This window comes from Pristiophorus japonicus, chromosome 20 (genome assembly GCF_044704955.1).
Source record: "Pristiophorus japonicus isolate sPriJap1 chromosome 20, sPriJap1.hap1, whole genome shotgun sequence".
Lineage (NCBI taxonomy): Eukaryota > Metazoa > Chordata > Chondrichthyes > Pristiophoridae > Pristiophorus > Pristiophorus japonicus.
The window spans coordinates 3,707,389-3,718,966 of record NC_091996.1 but is presented as its reverse complement, the minus strand read 5'-3'; the positions used below and the strand labels follow the sequence as shown (position 1 = coordinate 3,718,966).

Sequence of the window (11,578 nt, the reverse complement as noted above, 5' to 3'; positions counted from 1 at the left end):
TATCCTCCACATTCTCCCCCAGTACTCCCAATATCCTCCGCAATCTCCCCCAGTACTCCCAATATCATCCACATTCTCCCCCAGTACTCCCAATATCCTAATTCTCCCCCAGTACTCCCAATATCCTCGTTCTCCCCCAGTACTCCCAATATCCTCACTCTCCCCCAGTACTCCCAATATCCTCCACATTCTCCCCCAGTACTCCCAATATCCTAATTCTCCCCCAGTACTCCCAATATCCTCGTTCTCCCCCAGTACTCCCAATATCCTCCACATTCTCCCCCAGTACTCCCAATATCCTCCACATTCTCCCCCAGTACTCCCAATATCCTAAATTCTCCCCCAGTACTCCCAATATCCTCGTTCTCCCCCAGTACTCCCAATATCCTCACTCTCCCCCAGTACTCCCAATATCCTCCACATTCTCCCCCAGTACTCCCAATATCCTAATTCTCCCCCAGTACTCCCAATATCCTCGTTCTCCCCCAGTACTCCCAATATCCTCACTCTCCCCCAGTACTCCCAATATTCTCACTCTCCCCCAGTACTCCCAATATCCTCGTTCTCCCCCAGTACTCCCAGTATCCTCACTCTCCCCCAGTACTCCCAATATCCTCATTCTCCCCCCGCAAGTTGTAAAGGGCAGTGATGTACTAGTACTTCACACACTCACACGCTCATATTCACACATACTCACACTCACACCCACACACACTCACTCACTCACACTCACATGCTCACATTCACACTCACTCACACACTCACTCACTCACACACTCACTCACACACTCACTCACACACTCACACATGCGCACTCACACTCACACACACATGCTCATATTCACACTCACTCACACACTCACTCACACACTCACACACACGCACTCACACTCACACACACATGCTCACATTCACACTCACTCACACACTCACTCAGAGACGCGCATTCACTCACACACAGACACACACATGCATTTACACACATGCACACACTTACACACACGCACACATTTACACACATGCACACACTTACACACACACACATTTACACACATGCACACACTTACACACACGCACACATTTACACACACGCACACATTTACACACACGCACACATTTACACACACGCACACATTTACACAGATGCACGCATGCACTCACACACATGCACACAACCAGCAGCTCCCACCTTTCACCTTCACTGGCTCCACCCTCGGACCCCTCTAATTTCTAATCTTTCAGTATTGCAGCCTTTCTTGATGGTTTTTGATATTACCCGCTCCCTCTCATGTTCCAAGCAACCCTCCTTACACACTCACCCCCTCCTCACACACTCACCCCCCTTATACACTCACCCCCCCACACACACTCTCCTTACACACTCACACCCTCCTTATACACTCACCCCTCCTTGCACACGCACCCTCTCCTTGCAAATTCACCCTCCTTACACACACCCTCCTTACACACGCCCTCCTTACACACTCGCCCTCCTTACACACTCACCCTCCTCCCTACACACTCACCCCCTCCGCACACACTCGCCCTTCTCCCTGAACCTATCCAGGTCACACTCTGAAACTTTACTCTTGGTTTCAACAACTCTGCAATATTTAAACAAATGAAGTTGAAAAGATGCAACGGATACTGAAATAAGACAAGGATCTGAAAATTAGAGACAGTAAAAGAAAAATTGTATTATAGGGAGGGGGAGAGAGAGAGAGAAAGAACTAGGGAGAGAATGAGAGACATAATTAAATCGAAATGTGGAGACAGAGGGACAGAGACAAAGAAATACAGTACAGAGATAAATTTAAAAAATGAGAGAGAGAATCGAAGAAGTAAGAGAGAAAGAGCGACGCAGACAAAGACAGACAGACAGAAACATAAATAGTGAGACTCAAACAGAATGTGAGAGAGAGGTAGAGAAACTGAGAAGCACAAAGAGAGATGGACAGAAAGAGAAAGGCTGACGGAAAGAGAGAAAGGTACGGGGAGAGGGAGAAATCATGAAAACAGAAAATATGTGAGAAGGAACAAAGGGTGAGGAGACTCCGTGATGAGAACCGGTGAATCACGATACGGGCTCTCATTGTCGCAACAGTCCAGTACTTTGCATTTTTATTATCTTTAATATTTTTATGATTTTTTAAAGTTAAAACTATCCGCCCCCCCGCCCCCCCAAACGTTCTCTCCACTGTCGTACACACATGATGTGTGGGAGGTGTGAGTGGAGTAAGATACCTGTGACTGCAGCCAGCACTCAACCAGTGTCAATCTGTCAGCTTAAGTTTCACTCTGTGTATCGCCAGATCAAACAAATCACGGCGAAACTGAAAAGTTTGCAAGAAGTAAATCGGAGTTTCCAGAAACAAGAACCAGCAGCATCAGTGGAGCAACAGTGACACCTTCTGCAGGAGCTGTGACTAGTGGGAACAACAGAAAACTGCAGCTGCTACAATCGGAAACAGACACAGAACATCTCCAGCGCAGGAGCCGGAAACCTCATGTGAGTTCAGGTGTCAGCCGTGGCTCAGTGGGCAGCACTCTCTCGCCTCTGAGTCAGAAGGTTGTGGGTTCAAGTCCGACTCCAGAGACTTGAGCACATGTTCCAGGCCAACACTCCGAGTGCTGCACTGTTGGAGGGGCAGTACTGAGGGAGCGCTGCATTGTCGGAGGGGCAGTACTGAGGGAGTGCTGTGCTGTCGAAGGGGAAGTACTGAGGGAGTGCCGCACTGTCGGAGGGGCAGTACTGAGGGAGTGCTGCACTGTCGGAGGGGCAGTACTGAGGGAGTGCTGCACTGTCGGAGGGGCAGTACTGAGGGAGTGCTGCAATGTCGGAGGGGCAGTACTGAGGGAGCGCTGCACTATCGAAGGGGCAATTCTGAGGGAGTGCTGCACTGTCGGAGGGGCAGTACTGAGGGAGCGCCACACTGTTGGAGGGGCAGTACTGAGGGAGTGCTGCAGTGTTGGAGGGGTAGTATTGAGGGAGTGCTGCACTGTCGGAGGGGCAGTACTGAGGGAGCGCCACACTGTTGGAGGGGCAGTACTGAGGGAGTGCTGCACTGTTGGAGGGGCAGTACTGAGGGAGCGCTGCATTGTTGGAGGGACAGTACAGAGGGAGTGCTGCACTGTCGAAGGGGCAGTACTGAGGGAGTGCCGCACTGTCGGAGGGGCAGTACTGAGGGTTGCACTGTCGGAGGTGTTGTAGCCTGCGTCCCTGGGACCAGAGTGATGCACCATGGAATGTGACCACAAGTAGCCAACACATACCAGCTGCAGAGCAAGCGATCTCAGGAGGGCAACGGCACTGGTATCGATACCCTGCCCCCGATCGGCTCCACCTCTCAGGCACCCGATGGCATCAACCACCACGAGCCTGAAAGAGCAAACCGCGTTAAGGTGCAGCCCCCAGACCCTATCGCCACCAAGGCCATACCTGGGAACGAAGGGTCACCTGCAACAGTTCTCCCAAATGGGACCTGGACCAGCCAGGATCCCAAACCAAACAACGCCCAGGCAAACCAGTCAGCAGCTCCCTGTGCACTGCCAGACGACTGCCCCTCAGGGAGCAGCAGTGACCCGGGGCACAAGGAGAGGACAGGGAGGTCACAGGTATCTGTGAACCTGCCCAACGCTAGGAGCAACGGTAAAACCCCGAGAGCAGGCAACTTGAGCCAACCGGGTTCCCACTGCCAGCACCGGGCACCGGGCCATCACCAGACTACCTGGACACCATCCAGCAGTTCTGGCACTAGTCTGTCCTCACGCACCGGTGCTGACACTTGTACCAATTCCTAGTACGTATCAAGAATGTGTCTCACCAGTCAAATGTACTTGCCTCACAACTGAACCACAAATGTAATGACGTTAATGCAAATTTTTTTCTGGACTTGAATGTATATGAATGTAATGAGCCTCCGGCATAATCTATATGTGGGAGGGGGGGGCGTGGGTGGGATAGAATGGAGTGGTCATGGACACACAAATAGAAACCACCAGCAACTCTACTGCCAACGAAACACCACCCACTCACCCAAGATAGAAACGACCTGCCAAGGGTCAACCACATAGAGCTAAGCCCAGAGCACAGTCAATGCAAAGGCGATTTGCACTAAAGGCTTGGGAGAGAGTGATGTCATGTATCCTACATGGTTACTGCTTGTACTATTACAAGGTGTGCCACCAGAGGGCACCGCAGTGGGAGACCTGTAGGTTACCTGTACAGGTATGTCTGGCCTAGTATAAAAGGCAGGCCACCATGTGTGATCCTCACTCTGGAGTTATCAATAAAGGATTAAGGTCACTACAGTTCAAGTACAACACACTGCCTCGTGGAGTCAGTATCAGAGCATCTAAAGACATAACAGGAGGGGCAGTACTGAGGGAGGGCTGCACTGTTGGAGGGGCAGTACTGCTGCACTGTCAGAGGGGCAGTACTGAGGGAGTGATGTACTGTCAGAGGTGCCGTTTTTCAGATGATACGTTAAACCAAGGCCCTGTCTGCCCTCTCAGACGTAAAAAATCCCACAGCACTATTTTGAAGAAGAACAAGGCAGATCTCCATGGTGTCCTGGAAAATATTTATCCCTCGAACAACACCTAAAATAGATTCTAAAAAGAGAAAATGTCCGAAATGCTCAGCAAGTCAGGCAGCATCTGTGCCCCCTCGTCAGAACTTGAAAAAGTTAGAGTTGTAACAGATTTTTAAGCAAATACAGAGGCAGGGAAAGTAGGGAGGGGACACCATGGAGATCTGCCTTGTTCTTCTTCAAAATAGTGCTGTGGGATTTTTTACGTTGGAGAGGGCAGACAGGGCCTTGGTAAAAGAGACAAATGCCGTCAGAGAGAAGAGCAGAACTTCTTCAAGGAGGGCATACCAGGAAGAGAAGTGGCAGTGAATTAAACACCGATACAAAAACAAAATACTGCGGGTGCTGGAAATCTGAGATAGAAACAGAAAATGTTGGCAATGCTCAGCAGGTCAGGCAGCATCTGTGGGGATTATCCGGTCATTATCACATTGCTGTTTGTGGGAGCTTGCTGTGCACAAATTGGCTGCCACGTTTCCTACATTACAACAGTGACCACACTCCAAAAGTACTTCATTGCCTGTACAGTGCTTTGAGACCTCCGGTGGTCGTGAAAGGCGCTATATAAATCCAAGCACTAGATTTTCCACGTTATTTGCATGCTTTACGCCCACTTAACATCCATTTTACCGCTGAACTGACGTATAACGCCCAGCTATCACCCATTTAGCCACAAAATAGAAACTGACGGGCATTTTTCGGACATTTATCGCCGAGCGTTACTTTCCCCATGTGTGTAACGCCAGGAAAAAATATTACCGCCTGCCCACTTTTTTGGGCGGACTAATCAGAATGGATGAAATCAACGGCCGTTATATCGGCCAGTGTTAGTTTCCGCAGGGAATTAACGCCGAGATTCAATAATACCCACCGCCCATTTTTTTTGTCATAAAGATCACATTTGCCGAAACTAACACCAATGAGATCGGCCAGCGTCACTTTCACCACCTCGCACACATATCGCCCACAATATCGCTCGCCCAAAACACCGCCCAGAAAAAGTGGAGCTGTTCTGAACGAACCCCAGCGCTGTGGCCGCCATTTTTTAAATCGCAAGTCGCTTCATTCAAAAGGCTGCTTCAATTTCGGGGGAGTTTGGATTGACGCTGGAGTTCTTCTCAGGGGAAGTGACCATCTCAACAGACATATTTTCAGACTCTGGACTATTAGGGGTTTACTGTAGGTGTACTTTAGTGAGGAAATGATTGCTTCTGATCGATCGCTATTATACTTTCATTGCAATGGAGCCAGCCGTTTCTCATCCTGCATCGATTAATACACAGATGCTGCAGAGTGCAGATGGCTCAATGTGTGATGCACATCATTATGTGCCCAATTTAAGACGTGCAAGAATGAGGAGGAGGTCCAGACCATACACACCCCACACATACAGAGAAAAGAGGTCTTACCTCGACGTGTACGACCACACCTGCCTTCAGAGACTGCGCTTCCACAAGGTGGTGATCACTGAAATGAGCTCATCAGGCCACATATGCAGCCTGCAATCAGGACATCAGTGTCGGTCGATGTCAAGGTCACCGCGGCACTGTCTTTCTACGCGTCTGGTTCCTTTCGGGCCTCCTTGGTCGAGATTTGCCCTCTGTCTCACCATGCCACCCATCGCTGCATTAGACAGGTCACGGAGGCCCTGTACACGTGAAGGATGGACTTTATCAACTTCCCCATGACCACGGAGACTCACACTGACAGGGCTGGAGCATTGTACCGCATTGCTAAGCTCCCCAGGGTGCAGGGAGCTGTACAGTGCACTCAGATCGCCATGCGGGCACCTTCTCAGGACCCAGAGCCTTGTCGTAACAGAAAAGGATTTCACTCCCTGAAGGTCCAACTAGTTGTCGACCACAACCAGATCATAACGGCAGTGAATGCCAAATGTCCGGGCAGTATGAGGCTCACATCCTGCGTGAGAGCGCTGTTGCTGACATGTTTAAGAGTCAGCCACCAGGACAATGCTGGATACTTGGTGATAACCGATATGGCCTAGCCACCTGTCTGGTGACCCCCCTGTGTGACACCCACACAGAGGCCAAGAAGCGATACAACCAGAGCCACAGAGACACACGCAATGAGGTCTAGAAAACAATAACTGTACTCAAGCAGCGCTTCAGATACCTGGACCACTCAGGAAGGGAGCTACAATACGACCCTGAGCAATTGGTTCAATTCGTGGTGGTGTACTCCATGCTGCACAATCTGGCTATCAGGAGGGGACAAGAATTGCCAGAAGGGACTGATGCTCCACCTCAGGAGGGAGAGGAAGAGGACGATGAGGGGCTGGATGCTGACTTAGGGCCAGACAGTCAGGCTGGCTATACAACCATGCCTACAACCCTCTCCAGACCGCAGGAAAGGGCTTGTGGTGGGTACATAGCTGCAAGACTCTTATGTGAGGAGCTGAGATCGGAACGATTTGCCTGAAAGAGTGACAACGCTGACACACTGCTGTGTGTGTGCAGCTCAGAGATCAATGGTGCCCATCAGCTTGGTGCCAGTTAAAGTTTATGTTGATTGAAGTTAAGTTTTATTTAACCTTTTCATGTTAAGGAATTACCAGTGTGTACCGGTTCAGCTATCTGAGACAATGCGCAACAAAGTTATGTTCAATAAAAAAAAATTATACCAACATTGGTCTGAAATCATAAGTATCACGGGCAAAAACACCCAACCCCCGCCCACACCCCACTTTTTCCACCATTGACATCAATCACATGTTCAACATGTCCAGAAACACAGAATACAAAGGCAAACCAACAGGGTGCTCCCTCCCCCCATACATTACAACAAATTGCATAAACCCAGATGGAGATATAACACAGCCATCACCTGCACACATGCACCTCACTTTCCTTCCCCCCTCCCCTTCTTCCCACCTCTACCCCTTCCCCTCCTCACTCCACGCCGCCTGGCTGAGGAGCTCCTCAGGCATTGCCTCATTGAGGGGGATGAAGGCAGAGCCGGTGGTTGTACGGGTCATCCTAGGCAGTCCCTCTAAAAGTGAGTTCTCAGGTGACTGAACAGTCCAATACGGGAATCACAATCTCTGTAACACGTGGGGCAGACAGTGGTTGAAGGAAAGGGTGGGTGGGGAGTCTGGTTTGCCGCACGCTCCTTCTGCTGTCTGCTTGATTTCTGCATGCACTCGGCGATGAGACTCGAGGTGCTCAGCGCCCTCCCAGATGCTCATCCTCCACTTTGGGCGGTCGTGGGCCAAGGATTCCCAGGTGCCATGGGGAGTTGCACTTTATCAAGGAGGCTTTGAGTGTGTCCTTGAAACATTTCCTCTGCCCACTTGGGGCTCGCTTGCCCGACATACTCCCTAAGCAAGCGCTCTACTCGGAACTCAAATGAACAGAGTGGCCACAGCAGCAATGAGTGTGAACAATTACTACAATGTTAAACTATCTTTCATTGTCCTGCCCGAGTCCTAATCTACATCGACCAGCACTGCTGTTATGTGAACTAAACCTCTCGAGAGCTAAGTTTAACTCAATAGTTGTGCTTGTAACGTACCTTACACCAAGATGATGTGTGGCATAGACAGAAATCCTGAAACATGAACACTACATTTAAAAACCTTACCTTTGTGTACATTTCTTGTCATTTACCCCCCCCCCCACCCTCACCCCCCACGTTATAAGTTCCTCATCATCATCACAGGCAGTCCCTCAGAATCGAGGAAGACTTGCTTGCACTCCTGAAGTGAGTTCTTTGGTGGCTGAACAGTCCAATATGAGAGCCACAGACTCTGTCACGGGTACGGGGTACGGGAACAGGGGGTGCCGAGGGGGGAACATTCTTGGATCCAGAAGCAGGATCTTGGTCCTGCCTCTCATCTGTCATTCACAGTGGTGGTGCGGAACCTAGGGGTGGAGTGTCGCGCTATCGCCTCCAGAGCCTCCGTCATCCGCGGAACGTACTCAGTCACGGTGGCCAGCTGTCGGGATATGTCCTCCAATGCTTCGAGGAGCTGGTCACCAATGTCTACAATCCTCCTGGACAACTGTACCGTCTCTCCGCTCTCGTGTCACGCTCGTGGACCAGACCTGCCGCGTTCGCGAAACCTCCGCGGGATCGGCGCCGTCCTGGGGACAAATGGGGTGCCCTGTGGCGAGATGCTTGGGGCCGGTATCTCCAGAGTGGAGGCGGGAATGATCAGAGGAGCACGAGGTGGCCTTGGGGTGGAATGGCTTCTGGAGCGTGGCGATGCAGGTTCCTCGAAGTCCGCGCTCTCATCCGTAGAGAACAGACCCAGCGGATTGACGGGCGAGAATCGGAGCTCCTCAGCACCAGACGTAGGATCGTCCGGTGAGTCCGGCCCCGTGCCCCCACCTTCTGGCCTCTGTGGTCTTGCCTTGGGACTCGCTGCTGGCTGAGCTGCAAAACACAAATGAGGTTATTAGAGGAGAAGGGAGTGCTAGGGTCACAAGGTGAGTCCAGCGCTACACACAACATATGCACGACAAAAGCACCACCGCTCTCAAAATCATCGCAAACACCACATTTCATGACCATCAACACATTTGCATTGCAATGATTTTCATTTGGCCATCATTATTTCTAGGACAATTTTAGAAATCATCTATCATATACGATTGTTCGGATATGAGTGAGTGTGGCATCTATTCACGCAATGGTGTAAGCTTTACTCACGTGGCATCACTTCAGGATCTGCAGGTGCTTGCGTGGCTGTCCGGAGATGCTTCCCCACGAGTGCGAGCACCCGCTCCTCCATGTCAGTGATGTCGCTGGTGACTGGTGGCCCCCCACCCGTTCGCCTCTGCATGGACCTCATCGTCGATAGCTTCTTCTGTAAAAGGTAACAGAATGACATGGCATGAGATCATTGCATGATATCATTGCTTGGTACTGTCACAGAGACTGATGCAACACATAACCGACAGAGGTAATCATGATTATTATGAAAATTATCATTCTTTACCTAAAGCCGTACACCGTGACCGCAGGCTTTGAGTAAAACATTCCTGGTAAAGAGCAAGACCTCACATCAGCTGTAGTCGCTCATGACACAAATCAAATTATCTAAATACATAAGTACATGTACATAAATGTAATACTTACTCTTGCGGATCCCACAAGGTCGTTCCATCGTTTGCGGCATTGGTTGCCCTCACACACCTCGTTGGTCACCGACGAGACCACTTCTGCTATCTCGGTCCATATCCTCTGGTAGGCCTTTGGGGTGGGCTTCCCACGCCCTCCCTGTGTCAAATCACCCCAGCGTAACTCGACCTCCTGCAGGAGGGAGGCATTTGCCTCATCCGAGAATCTCTTCGCTCTTTTGGGGCCTCCAATGTGCTCCTCTCCCACCTCACTGCTCTCTCCAGCGTCAGTCTCCACAGCGTGCTGTGATGCCTCCTTCTCTCTCTCCATTATAGGCCAAATCCGGGCAAATATCTGGCTGGTAACAGCTAATTTTTGTTTCCCTATTTGCTCTAAAGCTCTAAGCTCTCCCTCCTTCCTCCCAAAGCAGCCACGCCACACACACACACGCCTTCAGTCCCTCTGAGCTCCCTCTCTCTCTGTCTCCTCTACTGCACATGTCACGATGACCCTTGACCCCCCTGAATCGCTGGAATTGACCGTTGCCATGCCGTTGCTAAGGACGGCGACACTTTACAGCAGGAGGTCAGAGAGATTTAACGCTACCGTTCATTTCGTATTGCTCGCGGTAACGCCCAATTTCAAAAGTGGCGACTAGGGGCTTTGAGAATGGGCGAGAAGCCGGCGATTTGAAAACCCATTTTTACCGCCCATGCCGGAAATAACGCCCATTTTTGGGCGATCTGCACAAAAGTGTAAAATCTAGCCCCAAGTCTTTCTTTATGCTGAATTTACTGTTCTGAGCTGTGACAATTGGGGCGCTCGAGTTAGTAAGCCTGATTTTTACCTGGGGCAAGAGTGTGTCATGCTGGGGGCTGGGCCGGGAGGGAGGAGCCCACGACATTCCCAGCATGGTTGAAATATGAAAACACTGCCTGCCGCTTGAAGCCGGCGGGGAATGACGCGGAGGACAGCGGGCTGGTGCGGGATTCGGGCAGCCGGAGGCTGAGGGAACGGTCTTGGGCGAGTCGATCGGGAAGAGTGCAGGAAGCCCTGGGGCAGAGGGGCCCCAGGGTTTCCTCTGAGGGACAAAGAGGTGCGCGATTCACACCATTCTTCATTCAAATCGTGTCGGGGTCCGAATCGCGTCATCGGATTGCAAGGGACCCATATTGAGGGAGGATGTTAAAATGGCAGCGGGAGCGTATGTCGTGGGAACACAACGGGTCGTGTCCGACCGCCACCTTAACACCCACACCGTACACACCAGGCAGGCTGAGTTAACATGTCATTGCCCCTGGGATGGGGGGGCAGGGGGGGTGCAGGAAAACATGTCAATCAGTGACCTCGACTGGGAAGAGCATGTGTGTTGTGGATATCAGTTAAGGACAGAATGGGCTTTGGCTATGGCGTTTCCCCCATGGTCAAATAGCCTGTTGACACTGTCTGCACTCACACACAACGATTGACTATTTGGGTGCAGAACATGTACCGCAGCGAGAGGAGGGGAGAAATTTATTTCAATATTTTTTTTTATTCGTTCTCGGGATGTGGGCTTCGCTGACAAGGCCGGCATTTATTGCCCGTCCCTAATTGCCCCTTGAGAAGGTGGTGGTGAGCCGCCTTCTTGAACCGTTGTATTCCTTCTGGTGAAGGTGCTCCCACAGTGCTGTTAGGGAGGGAGTTCCAGGATTGTGACCCAGCGACGATGAAGGAACGGCCGATATATTTCCCAGTCAGGATGGTGTGTGACTGGGAGGGGAACGTGGAGGGGGTGGTGTTCCCATGCGCCTGCTGCCCTTGTCCTTCTAGGTGGTAGAGGTCGTGGGTTTGGGAGGTGCTGCTGAAGAAGCCTTGGCGAGTTGCTGCAGTGCATCTTGTAGATGGAACACACTGCAGCCAGG

The 11,578-nt window shown here is 51.1% G+C and overlaps 1 protein-coding gene across 1 annotated transcript in view; it reads left to right on the top strand.

The window, feature by feature from the left end:
- Positions 1 to 2,312: 2,312 nt before the first annotated feature.
- Positions 2,313 to 11,578, top strand: part of asb6 (ankyrin repeat and SOCS box containing 6) — a 69,923-nt gene continuing 60,657 nt past the window's right edge. The window contains exon 1 of the mRNA XM_070863660.1: positions 2,313 to 2,509. The gene's annotated coding sequence lies outside the window, so the exon portion shown is untranslated. The remainder of the gene's footprint in view (positions 2,510 to 11,578) is intronic.